This window comes from Marmota marmota, unplaced genomic scaffold (assembly GCF_001458135.2).
Source record: "Marmota marmota marmota unplaced genomic scaffold, marMar, whole genome shotgun sequence".
Lineage (NCBI taxonomy): Eukaryota > Metazoa > Chordata > Mammalia > Rodentia > Sciuridae > Marmota > Marmota marmota.
The window spans coordinates 665,765-675,609 of record NW_025999984.1 but is presented as its reverse complement, the minus strand read 5'-3'; the positions used below and the strand labels follow the sequence as shown (position 1 = coordinate 675,609).

Here is a 9,845-nt window from a genome sequence, read left to right as displayed (position 1 = left end):
GCACCATGGCTATAGAAATTATCTTAAGCCAGAAGGCATCCTCAGATTTCAGGAACACCTCCCCATTTCAAATATACAATGACCTATCACCTGTTAAATACAAGCAGCATCTTCAGACAATGCACTCCAATTCTTGGTTTGGAAACTGTGATCCTCAAAGCCAAATGCCTGATTGGACTTGGAGAGAGTGGGGCCAAAGGGAGGGAGTAATGATGCCTCTCACAGCATGTGAAAGGAAGCCAAGCATCTAATGGGGAGGGGAGAAAGCAAGGCTTTGCCAACTGAGAGGATTGAAATCACCACTCCCCATCTGGCTCCCCTTGGCTGCGCCCTATACCACAACCTTCCCTCACCAGTAGGATGGAGACCCAGGAGTCTGTCTGGGTGGTAATGACGTAACATCTGCAAAGTACAGGCCTATCTGATAAAGCAACCATTCAAACTCCACTAACATCAGCTCTCTCTGTGGCTTTCTGATGTGTCACTTGAGGCCTCTGAGTTCCACCTCCCAATTTATTCCACAGTTATTATTAAAGTGTGCACAAGGCAAGACTCTAACAGCAAGAATTATGAGAGAAAGAGGAGGAAGTACAAGAGAAGCGTGATACATTCCACCATGGGGCACTTACAGTCCAGAGGCAGAGCCAGGCATGTCAGGACTATAATGGCTGAAGACAGGCTGGCTGAGCTGTAGATGGAGCTGGAAGGGACTGTGAAGCCAGAAGAGGGCCAGGTCAGGTCTCATGAATGAGGTAGAAGGTGAGACTGAGAACTGGGCCTTAGATCAGATTCAGATATGCAGAGACTAGCGAGGGCAGGGAGGTACCAACCTGGGATGTGAACATGCAGCTGTGACTGGAAGCCGTGTCCATCCTAATGAGTAACATCAGAAAAGCAGTCTTGGACTCTTCTTCATAGTTTGGCATATTTTGAAGGTAAGGAGGAAGGGATTTGGGGTTTCAGCAGGGAAATGACATGATTGATTTGTGTTTTTTAATAAGTGGTTTCTGGGAACAGCATGTGGGATGCACTGTTCAGGACAATGGCTGAGGGGAGGGAGGAGTTAATCCCATCTGTGTCCTACCCACATCCTCCTGTGGTTCCCCTCCAGCCCCCAACCAGGAACATCATGAGGAAATGAACATCTTGAGGATCTTATGAAGGCACTGCACATACTGGGTCTTTTCTCATTTCCTCACCTATCCTGTGATGTCTCCTCAAGGACCTCTGACCTTGGGTGGAATAATGGCTGTTCACAAAAACAAAACCAGGACCAGAGTGGTTGGAACTTGCCCTAGATCTGTGGCAAACTGCCACTTCCCGCCCAGGATTTCCAGATTCTTTTACCTCCCTCTTCCAGAATGGATGGGGATCTAGAACAGCTCCCTGGGCTGCTGAACTGCACACACCCCTGAGCCTCTTGAGTCTGTGCTGTGGGAGGCCCCACCTTTGATGGACTTAAACCTTTAGTTTTTGTGGGCTTCACAGTCCTTGCAATTGACAGGAACACCATTGGGGGGCGCTCGCTGCACAGGTGACTAACGTCGACTACTGGCAGGCGAAAGTGAAAGTCCTCAAAGGCTGGAAAACCTGGGCGGGGAAGAGCCTGGAGCCACGGATAGGGAGGACGTTTGAGAAAGACTAGCCGCGGAACTAATTAGAGTGCAATACACTGATATTCAGATATTTTGTCTTTTTTAAATATTATTTTTAGTTGTATACCTTTATTTATTTATTTATTTTTAATGTGGTGCTGAGGATCGAACCAGCGGCGAGCGCTCTACCGCTGAACCACACAACCCTAGCCCCAATATGTTGTCTTTTATAGACAGAATCAGTTCTTCACTTTCTTTTCTGCTGTTCTTTGCTAAAAATCTTGTGGCTTGTTAGGATTATCCAGCCTCATCCTGTGCCAGGCTCTGCTCTCAGCACTTTCCAAATGCATTTTATTTGACCCTCATAGGAGCCTCGTGATGGGGCATTTTGATATATACCCACTCCACAGGTATAGAAACTGAGTTTAGAAAATTGAGTACCTTGCCTCCACTTCACACAGAGAGAGACACACACACACAGTCACACTCACACACTCAGTAACTGGCAGAGATGGATTCAAACCTGCATCTTTTCCACTCCATAGCTAAGATAGAATGGAAGTTCTTAGCCATGGTTGTTTTGCCTGCTCTAGAGGTCTATAGTAAGTTCTTATCCCTTCTTCCACAATCCTTGAAGGTCTCGGGATGCTGTCTTTAATTCTTCTAATGAATTCTTCCAAGAATACTGGTACCCAAGTCATTCTTGTTTGTGTAAAAAAAAAAAAGAATGTAGAGAGAGAGTCAAAAATGGCAAATGATTTGTTTAAGGTCACCCTGGAAGTCAAGGTCAGCACTAGGATACTAATTCAAACTAAAGTCTATGGATTCCTTAAGGACCCACAAATATCCAGTGAAAATTATGAAAGCCTGTGTTTTCGTTCCTTTGGTAATTTTTGAAAACTATTAGAAGCATATTTGGATCATATATAACTGATCCTGGGCCCACATATGAGGGGCTGACTAATGCTTGTGTTTATTCATTTATAGCTTCCATTGTCTTGGTTGTGTTTGTACCAAGTGAAGGGCAGGAGACAAGTACTAACATTTCTTAGCAATTTGAATAGACACAAGAAGGGGAAGAGTTGAGTCATTGACAAGCACACAGTGGAATATTGTGCCAAGTTCAAAAGAACCTGCTTTGGGCTGCACATGTTCATGTTGCCAGCAGCAACTTCATTTCAGAAAAACAACACTATTCATCACATTAAATTAATGTTAATTTTTAAATTGCCTTTCTACTGTTGTTCTATTAATTGCTACTTTGTTTTGGTTTCATAACTGCTTAAATGCTGAAGCATAAAGAGTTCATAGCTAGCTATGTTTGCACACATTTAAATTACAAAAATAACTTAAGCCCACAAAAACTGATTTCCTTTCCATTCATACATCAAATATCCTATGAAAATTATGAAAGCCTATGTTTTTGTTTTTGAAAACTGTTAGAAGTTTTCATAATTTTTGAAAACTATTAGAAGCATATTTGGATCATATATAACTGATCCTGGGCCCACATGTGAGGGTGTGACTAATGCTTATGTTTATTCATTTATAGCTTCCATTGTCTTGGTTGTGTTTGCACCAAGTGAAGGCCAGGAGACAAGTACTAACATTTCTACCCCTCCCAATGTGGCTAGCATAAACCTGGGTTTCAGGAGTCTCCAAGGAAAACCTGTAATGATGGATGGAATCCTTGTTAAAGATCCAAAGGCTTCCCCACCCTCAGGACCAAGTATAAGGACGTTAGAACCAGGGGTTTCTAGGCTACTGAGTGGAATTCACAGAGGGAGGAGGTCATAGGACAGACACCTGGGGGTGGGGGACAAGGAAAATTTACAAGATAGTATCAAGAATTGTGGCCAAAACCTCCATCTTTCAGTAATTTACCAAAATGATGAACACAAAGGGAAAGAGAATAAGTACCATTTATATGTTTTCTATGCCTTTTAGAAGACATGGTGTTATTACCTTGGCCACATACAGGCAAATCTACAGAAGGGTGATATTGTAGACATTACGGAAATGGGCACTGTTCTGAAAGAAATGCCCCAGAAATGTTACCACGGCAGAATGGGAAGAGTATATAATTTTGCCCAGCATGCTGTTGGCATTGTCATAAACAAGCAAGTTAAGGGCGAGATTCTTGCCAAGAGAATTAATGTGCATATTGAGCATAGTAAGGACTCCAAGAGCTATGATAGCTTCCTGAAAAGGGTGAAGGAAAATGATTTCAAAATTAGAAAGCCACTGGGCACGGTGGTGTACACCTGTAATCCCCAGGCTTGGGAGGCTGAGACAGGAGGATTGTGAGTTCAAAGCCAGCCTCAGCAAAAAGCAAGGCACTAAGAAATCAGTGAGACCCTATGCCCTTCTCTAAATAAAAGATAAAATAGGGCTGAGGATGTGGCTCAATGGTCCAGTGCCCCTGAGTTCAATCCCCGGTACCAAACATACACACACACACACACATACACAAAATAAATAAATAAATAAAGTAAAATAAAGGAAAGAAAGAAAGAAAGTCAACAAGAAAGCACCAGCCTGCACTGGAAGTAGTATTTTGTGAAGACCAATGGGAAGAAGCCTGAGCCACTGGAATATATTCCTTATGAATTAATGGCAAAATAAATATTTGAAAATTCTTGAAAATTAAAAATAAAATACCCTCTGGACTCTTTTTTTAAAAAATCAAAAATTGAAGTGAGATTGTTTAAATTTTTTCCCAAATAAGCATACACAAATTTTTTAAAAGAAATGGCTTTAATCTAAGGAATAAAATAGAAAAAGAGCTGGAGACAAAGCTCAATGGCAGAGTGCTTGTCTAGCACACATGAGGCCCTAGGTTCAATCCCCAGCAACACAAAAAAACAAAATTACATTTGAATTGGGCACAGGTGGGGCACACCTATAATCCCAGAGTCTTGGAAGACTGAGGCAGGAGGATCACAAATTCAAAGCCAGTCTTAGCAATTTAGCAAGGCCCTAAGCAACTTATCGAGGCCCTGTCTCAATATAAAGAGGGCTGGGGATGTGGCCCAGTGGTTATTGTCCCTGGGTTCAATCCCTGATACCAAAAGGAAAAAAAAAAAGACTTGGGGGGAATGTTCTCAGAATGCTTGCAGCTGTACGCATTACATCCACAACCATGTCCAGAGGCAGAAAGCCTTTCCCAGAAGTGTCCCTACAGATTTCCTACATATCACTATCCCAGAGCCCACTCCTCCACCCATAATGGAGGAAGAATGGAAGTGATAAGACTGGCTTAGATCAATTATAGTCATATACGCCTTTAGGCTACAAAGGGACCTCCTTCCCTGAATGTAGAAGAGGACAGCACTGAAACAATAAATAAAATTTGTGAACACTTTGTAATAAGGAAATAGAGGATGGCTGTTTTGTGGGCTCTGAAAACATCTTCTGCAAAGAGCTTTCCTAAAACTGAACTGGTTATCTTTAAGGGACTTATCTACCATGCCAAGAAGGTTGGATTTTATCCAGCTGGCTTCGAGAAGTCTTTTTTTTTTTTTAATTGTTGGGCATGGTGGTACACACCTGTAATCCCAATGATGCTGGAGGCTGACACAGGAGGATCACAGTATGAGGTCAGCCTTAGCAATTTAGCAAGGCCCTCATCAATTTAGCAAGACCCTATCTTAAAATTAAAAAATAAAAAGGGCTGGGGATGTGGCTCAGTGGTACAACGCCCTGGATTCAATGCCCAGTACCAATTTTTTTTTTTTTTTGCGGGGAGGGGGCTTCCAGGGATTAAATTCAGGGGCACTTGACCACTCAGTGACATCCCAGCCCTGTTTTGCATTTTATTTAGAGACAGAGTCTCACCGAGTTGATTAGGGCCTTGCTAAATTGCTGAGGCTGGCTTTGAACTTTCGATCCTCCTGTCTCAGCCTCCCAAGCCACTAGGATTACAGGCATGCACTGCATCTGACCCCCTCAAAAAAAAATTTTAATAAAAAAAGAACTTTAAAAAAATTAAAGCTAGTCAAGAGGCACATGTCTATGATCTCAACAACTGGGGAGACTGAGTCGGGAGGATCACAAATTCAAGGCCACCTTCAGTAACTTAGCAAGACCCTATCTCAAAATAAGAACAGTGGGGGCTGCCAATGTGGTTCAGTGGTAGAGAGATGTTGTTTGGCGTGGGTGAAGCCCTTGGTTTGATGCCCACTACTGCAAAAAACAAAACAAAATAAAACACACAAAAGAAAAAAGGCTGGGGGTCTGTGGATATAGCTCAGTTGGTAGAATGCTTGCCTTGCATGCACAAGGCCCTGGGTTCGATCCCCAGCATCCCAAAGAAAAAAGAAAGAAAGAAAAGAGAGAAAAAAGGTGTGGTGGGTAATTTAGCTGTAAAGTGCCTCTGGATCCAACCCCTAGTATCCAAAAAAAAAAAAAAGAAAAAGAATGGCGCCTAGGCATGCTCAGATAAATGATGATAGGAGGAAGGAAAGTGAGACTAGAGGCGGGGTGCCAAAAAGAAGGTTATTTGTTGTGTGCTTTTAATTCTAAATCATGCACATAGTAGGAAACCAGAACTAGCAGGTAGGTGATATGCTCTTTGGATCACAGCACCAGCAAAAGGTCCCACCTGGAGACTCTCCTCCATGAACTTCACAGCTATTCATCATGGATAAAGCTGACTGAATTACAAGATGAACCATCATCCCTGACTGGGGTCCAGAACCACCTAGTGGTGGAGGATGGAGCCTGTCCTGAAAGTTTAGAGGGTAAGGTTGGAGGGGCTGAGCATAGGTTAGTAAAAGGTGGCTCATGTGAGCGCTAAAATCTGCCACTGCACTCTCCCCCAACAGACATTGTGTCCAATCTAAGGCCCCAAAGTGACAGCCTAAGATACCTATTAGCTTGATTTTGTCCCTAAAGTATTCACCTGGGATAGGGGTAGTAGGGCCCAAGGGGCATCTCTTGCCTCTCACCCAGACTCCACAGAAACCACTGTCAAGGACTTCATAATAACCTGCCCTCACCTAAGGGTGATAGTGATATGCGGGCAAGATGCTCTGTGCCGCCCAAGCCCCATCACCACCACCCTCCTGTTCATCAATGAAACCATCCACCCCTACCCCACAACCATGTGATCACCAACTGAGAGTCAAAGCTCACATCATGCCTCTAAGCATTTAAACTTCCACTTGCAAAGTCACCTGTTCACTTGCCCACAGACCACATCATGGCCACGTGCAGTCCATGAGCCACTTTCTGGAGGCACTCCTTCAGGTCAGCCATGTGCTCCATGAAAACCAGCACTGAGGACTGGGCAGTTGGAGGTAGGAGATGGGGGAGGACATTGGTCTTCAGCCATCTATCCTCCCACAATGGCATCAGCCTCTTAAATTATTAAACTGACTTTATAACATCAATTCCAGAATATTCTACTTGTAAATAGAGTCAAATCATTCAAATTGGGAAGGTATCTCTCACATGATCCCATTCAGTAGCATGGTCTCTTCATATTTTTGAGGTCTGTGTTTTCAGATGGATAGACACATAACAGAGGGAGGGACTAAAGTTCCTGTGTTCCAAGTTACAGAACTGTCGGACTGAGCTGGAGCCTCAGCTGGGTGTCTCTGGGCAATGACTCCCCATCTTCAGCTCCTGGGGTCTGTAACTCTGGGCTATAGAGCAGGGTGGAGATGCAAGGTGGGGACTGGGGGTAAGATGAGAAGCAGGTGGGGCTCAGCTGGACTGTTGGTTCATAGGATGTCCATGAGATCCTTCCCTTACTGTAGGGTCACAAAGGCCAAAACACATCTCCTGTAGGTGCCATTAGGGAGTTGGGGAGACTTCACACACACACACACACACACACACACACACACACACGAAACTCCAAGGAAGGTTGGTTCTCAAGGTTTTCAACATCAAAATCCAAACAGTGCAGTGTCTGGTGAAGAACCAGTCGCTCCCTGCCATACCCCACCCTGCCAGGCCCTTGGGCTTCTCTGGACCCTGAGAGAATATCCCTCCTAGACCTCCCTTAGCACTCCTTCTTCAACCTTCTACTTTCCCCTTCCCCTTGGTGAAGCCTCCCTTGAAGAACCTTCCCCCAGAGTTTCCCATTTCCTCAACATCCCGGCACTGAGCTCCCTTCACCTGCTGCTCCCCCAGAATCAGCAAATCCCTGGCCTCTTTTTGTATTTGTGAAGTCATCATAGTTATGCCTGGCTGGTCTCCACCACCCATTTTTCTGCTGCTGGGAATTGCTGGGAGTTTGGAAACCATAGTGTAGGTTGGAGAATAAAGAGCTGACCTGGAGACTTTGTCAAGTGTTTTTGTTTGCTTGTCACTGAGTGTTGAAACAAATTCTCGGACACCTTCAGCTTTGCAAGAGTTAATCTGCACTAGGCCCCAGCAGCCCAGCAGCAGGGGGTAGAGACATTTGCCTCCCCACAGTGAGGCTGGCTGTCAGGGTCTATTTGTTTGAGAGTTGACAGGCTTTACACAAAAAACTCACCCAAGCACAAGCAGCATCCAGGCATAATGAACTTGACCCAGTAACAAAGTCTTGAACATTAAACCTTAAGTGCTTTTTTAATTTGGGTGTGTGTTGTTTTTGGTCTTGCACAAGACCATAAACTTTGTGAGTGCAGAGACCATGATTATCTTGTACACCATGTGGCTAGCATGGAAGAGGAATTTGGGAAGCATTTGTTGAATAAAAAAGTAAGTGTGCCTTGCTTGTCACCATGTCTAGTCTTGTCCTGCCTCTGTGCTAACCTAAGAGAAAGCTGAATGTCCACATGGAAGCTCCACAAGACCCTGAGCACAGAGCCAGTGCTTGGGCAGCCCTTTAGTGAAGTAGAAAACTGAAGAGAGGGAAAGGTTTTCCCCACTGGGCAGATATTCCCCTCCCAGCGCAGATTTGGAACCTGCACTTGAGTTACATGGGGGTGATGCTCAGCAGGAGCTGGTTGCAGTGTGTCTGGATGACTGAGTTTATGAACACATGGGGGGCTTCCCCTATATCCCCAGAAATACATAAGCAAAGAAGGGCATTTTGCAGGTGTTGAGAAAAGACCCTGAAATTTCTGTTCTTACCTTAAGGTGGTCCCATCACTATAGGTGAGTGAGACCCAAGAATACCCAGGTTACGATTTTGTAATCCAATCTTGAATCTGTACCCCTGACTAATTATTACCACTAGAATGAGAGCACTGATCTGTTGGAGGTGGGTGGGGTGATGTTAGTGGAGTCCTGCTACATGTAGTCTTGGGTTGGAAGTTCAAACAGAAAGAGAATGTGAAGCTAGTTTAGAGCTTCAGGGGATGCTAATTCCTCTGAAGTGCCCTGGAAGATAGAGGGCAGGGGAGTAAGATTAGTATCTGGGAATCAAACAGTGGCTCTTACTTAAGATGAGCTCCTCAAGTTTAAATATCTTCCTAAATAGAAGAGAGGGGAGATAATGAAGGAAGAAGCCAGAATCCTCAGGTAGTAAAACACCTGTACATAGGGACTGGGGATATAGCTCAGTGGTAGAGTGTATGTTCAGTATGCATGAGTGCCGCAGTCCGGCTGCAGCAGAATAATCGGGGGGTGACGAATAACTTGTGTACGTTGATACAGCAGGAGTGGAAGCCGTTTATTGCAGGACAGGAGCAGTATTTATACATTCCACAGAGCTTATCTAATTAGCATAAACTAGATACATCAGTCAACCAATAAGGAATCTCCACACTTAATGGCTTGCTTTTGTTACTTCTCAAACCACTCCCTCTGGCATTTTGCCAGGCACCATCCAGACTTGTTTACAACTCTAACATTCCCCTGGCAAAATGCCAGGTGTTATTTTGACTTGTTTACAGACTCTAACACATGAGGCCAGGAAGGAAGGGAGGAAGGGAAAGAGAGATGAGACACACACAGAGAGAAGGGACCCATCGACAGGAGTAGGAAAAGGAAAGCTCTCCAGCCTCTTGAGAAAATCAAAGACAAGTATTTCCCTTATCTCAAGTCTGGGGCAAAGGCCTTCAGTAGTACCCCCCAGAGAGTTTAATATGCATTCCCTGCATTTGGAGGACAGGGTGAGCTGGTGGCTGACTTGTATCTATAAGTGCAAAAAAAATAAAAACAAGATGCTAGCTATCCTCCCCTGATGGTAGAACAAGGGAAGTCACTGGGTTGAGGTGCTGCCAGCCTTCCCAGAGTTCCCTGGGTTCCTGGACCAGATGTGGGACCAGTATAAGAGATCTGGCACAGGATTATGTTAGATCCAGTCAA

The 9,845-nt window shown here is 44.4% G+C and overlaps 1 long non-coding RNA gene across 1 annotated transcript in view; it reads left to right on the top strand.

Annotated features, from left to right (window-relative positions):
* The window catches only part of LOC125617669, a 59,556-nt gene that overhangs the window by 26,745 nt on the left and 22,966 nt on the right, over positions 1-9,845 (top strand). The gene's annotated exons all lie outside the window — the stretch shown is intronic.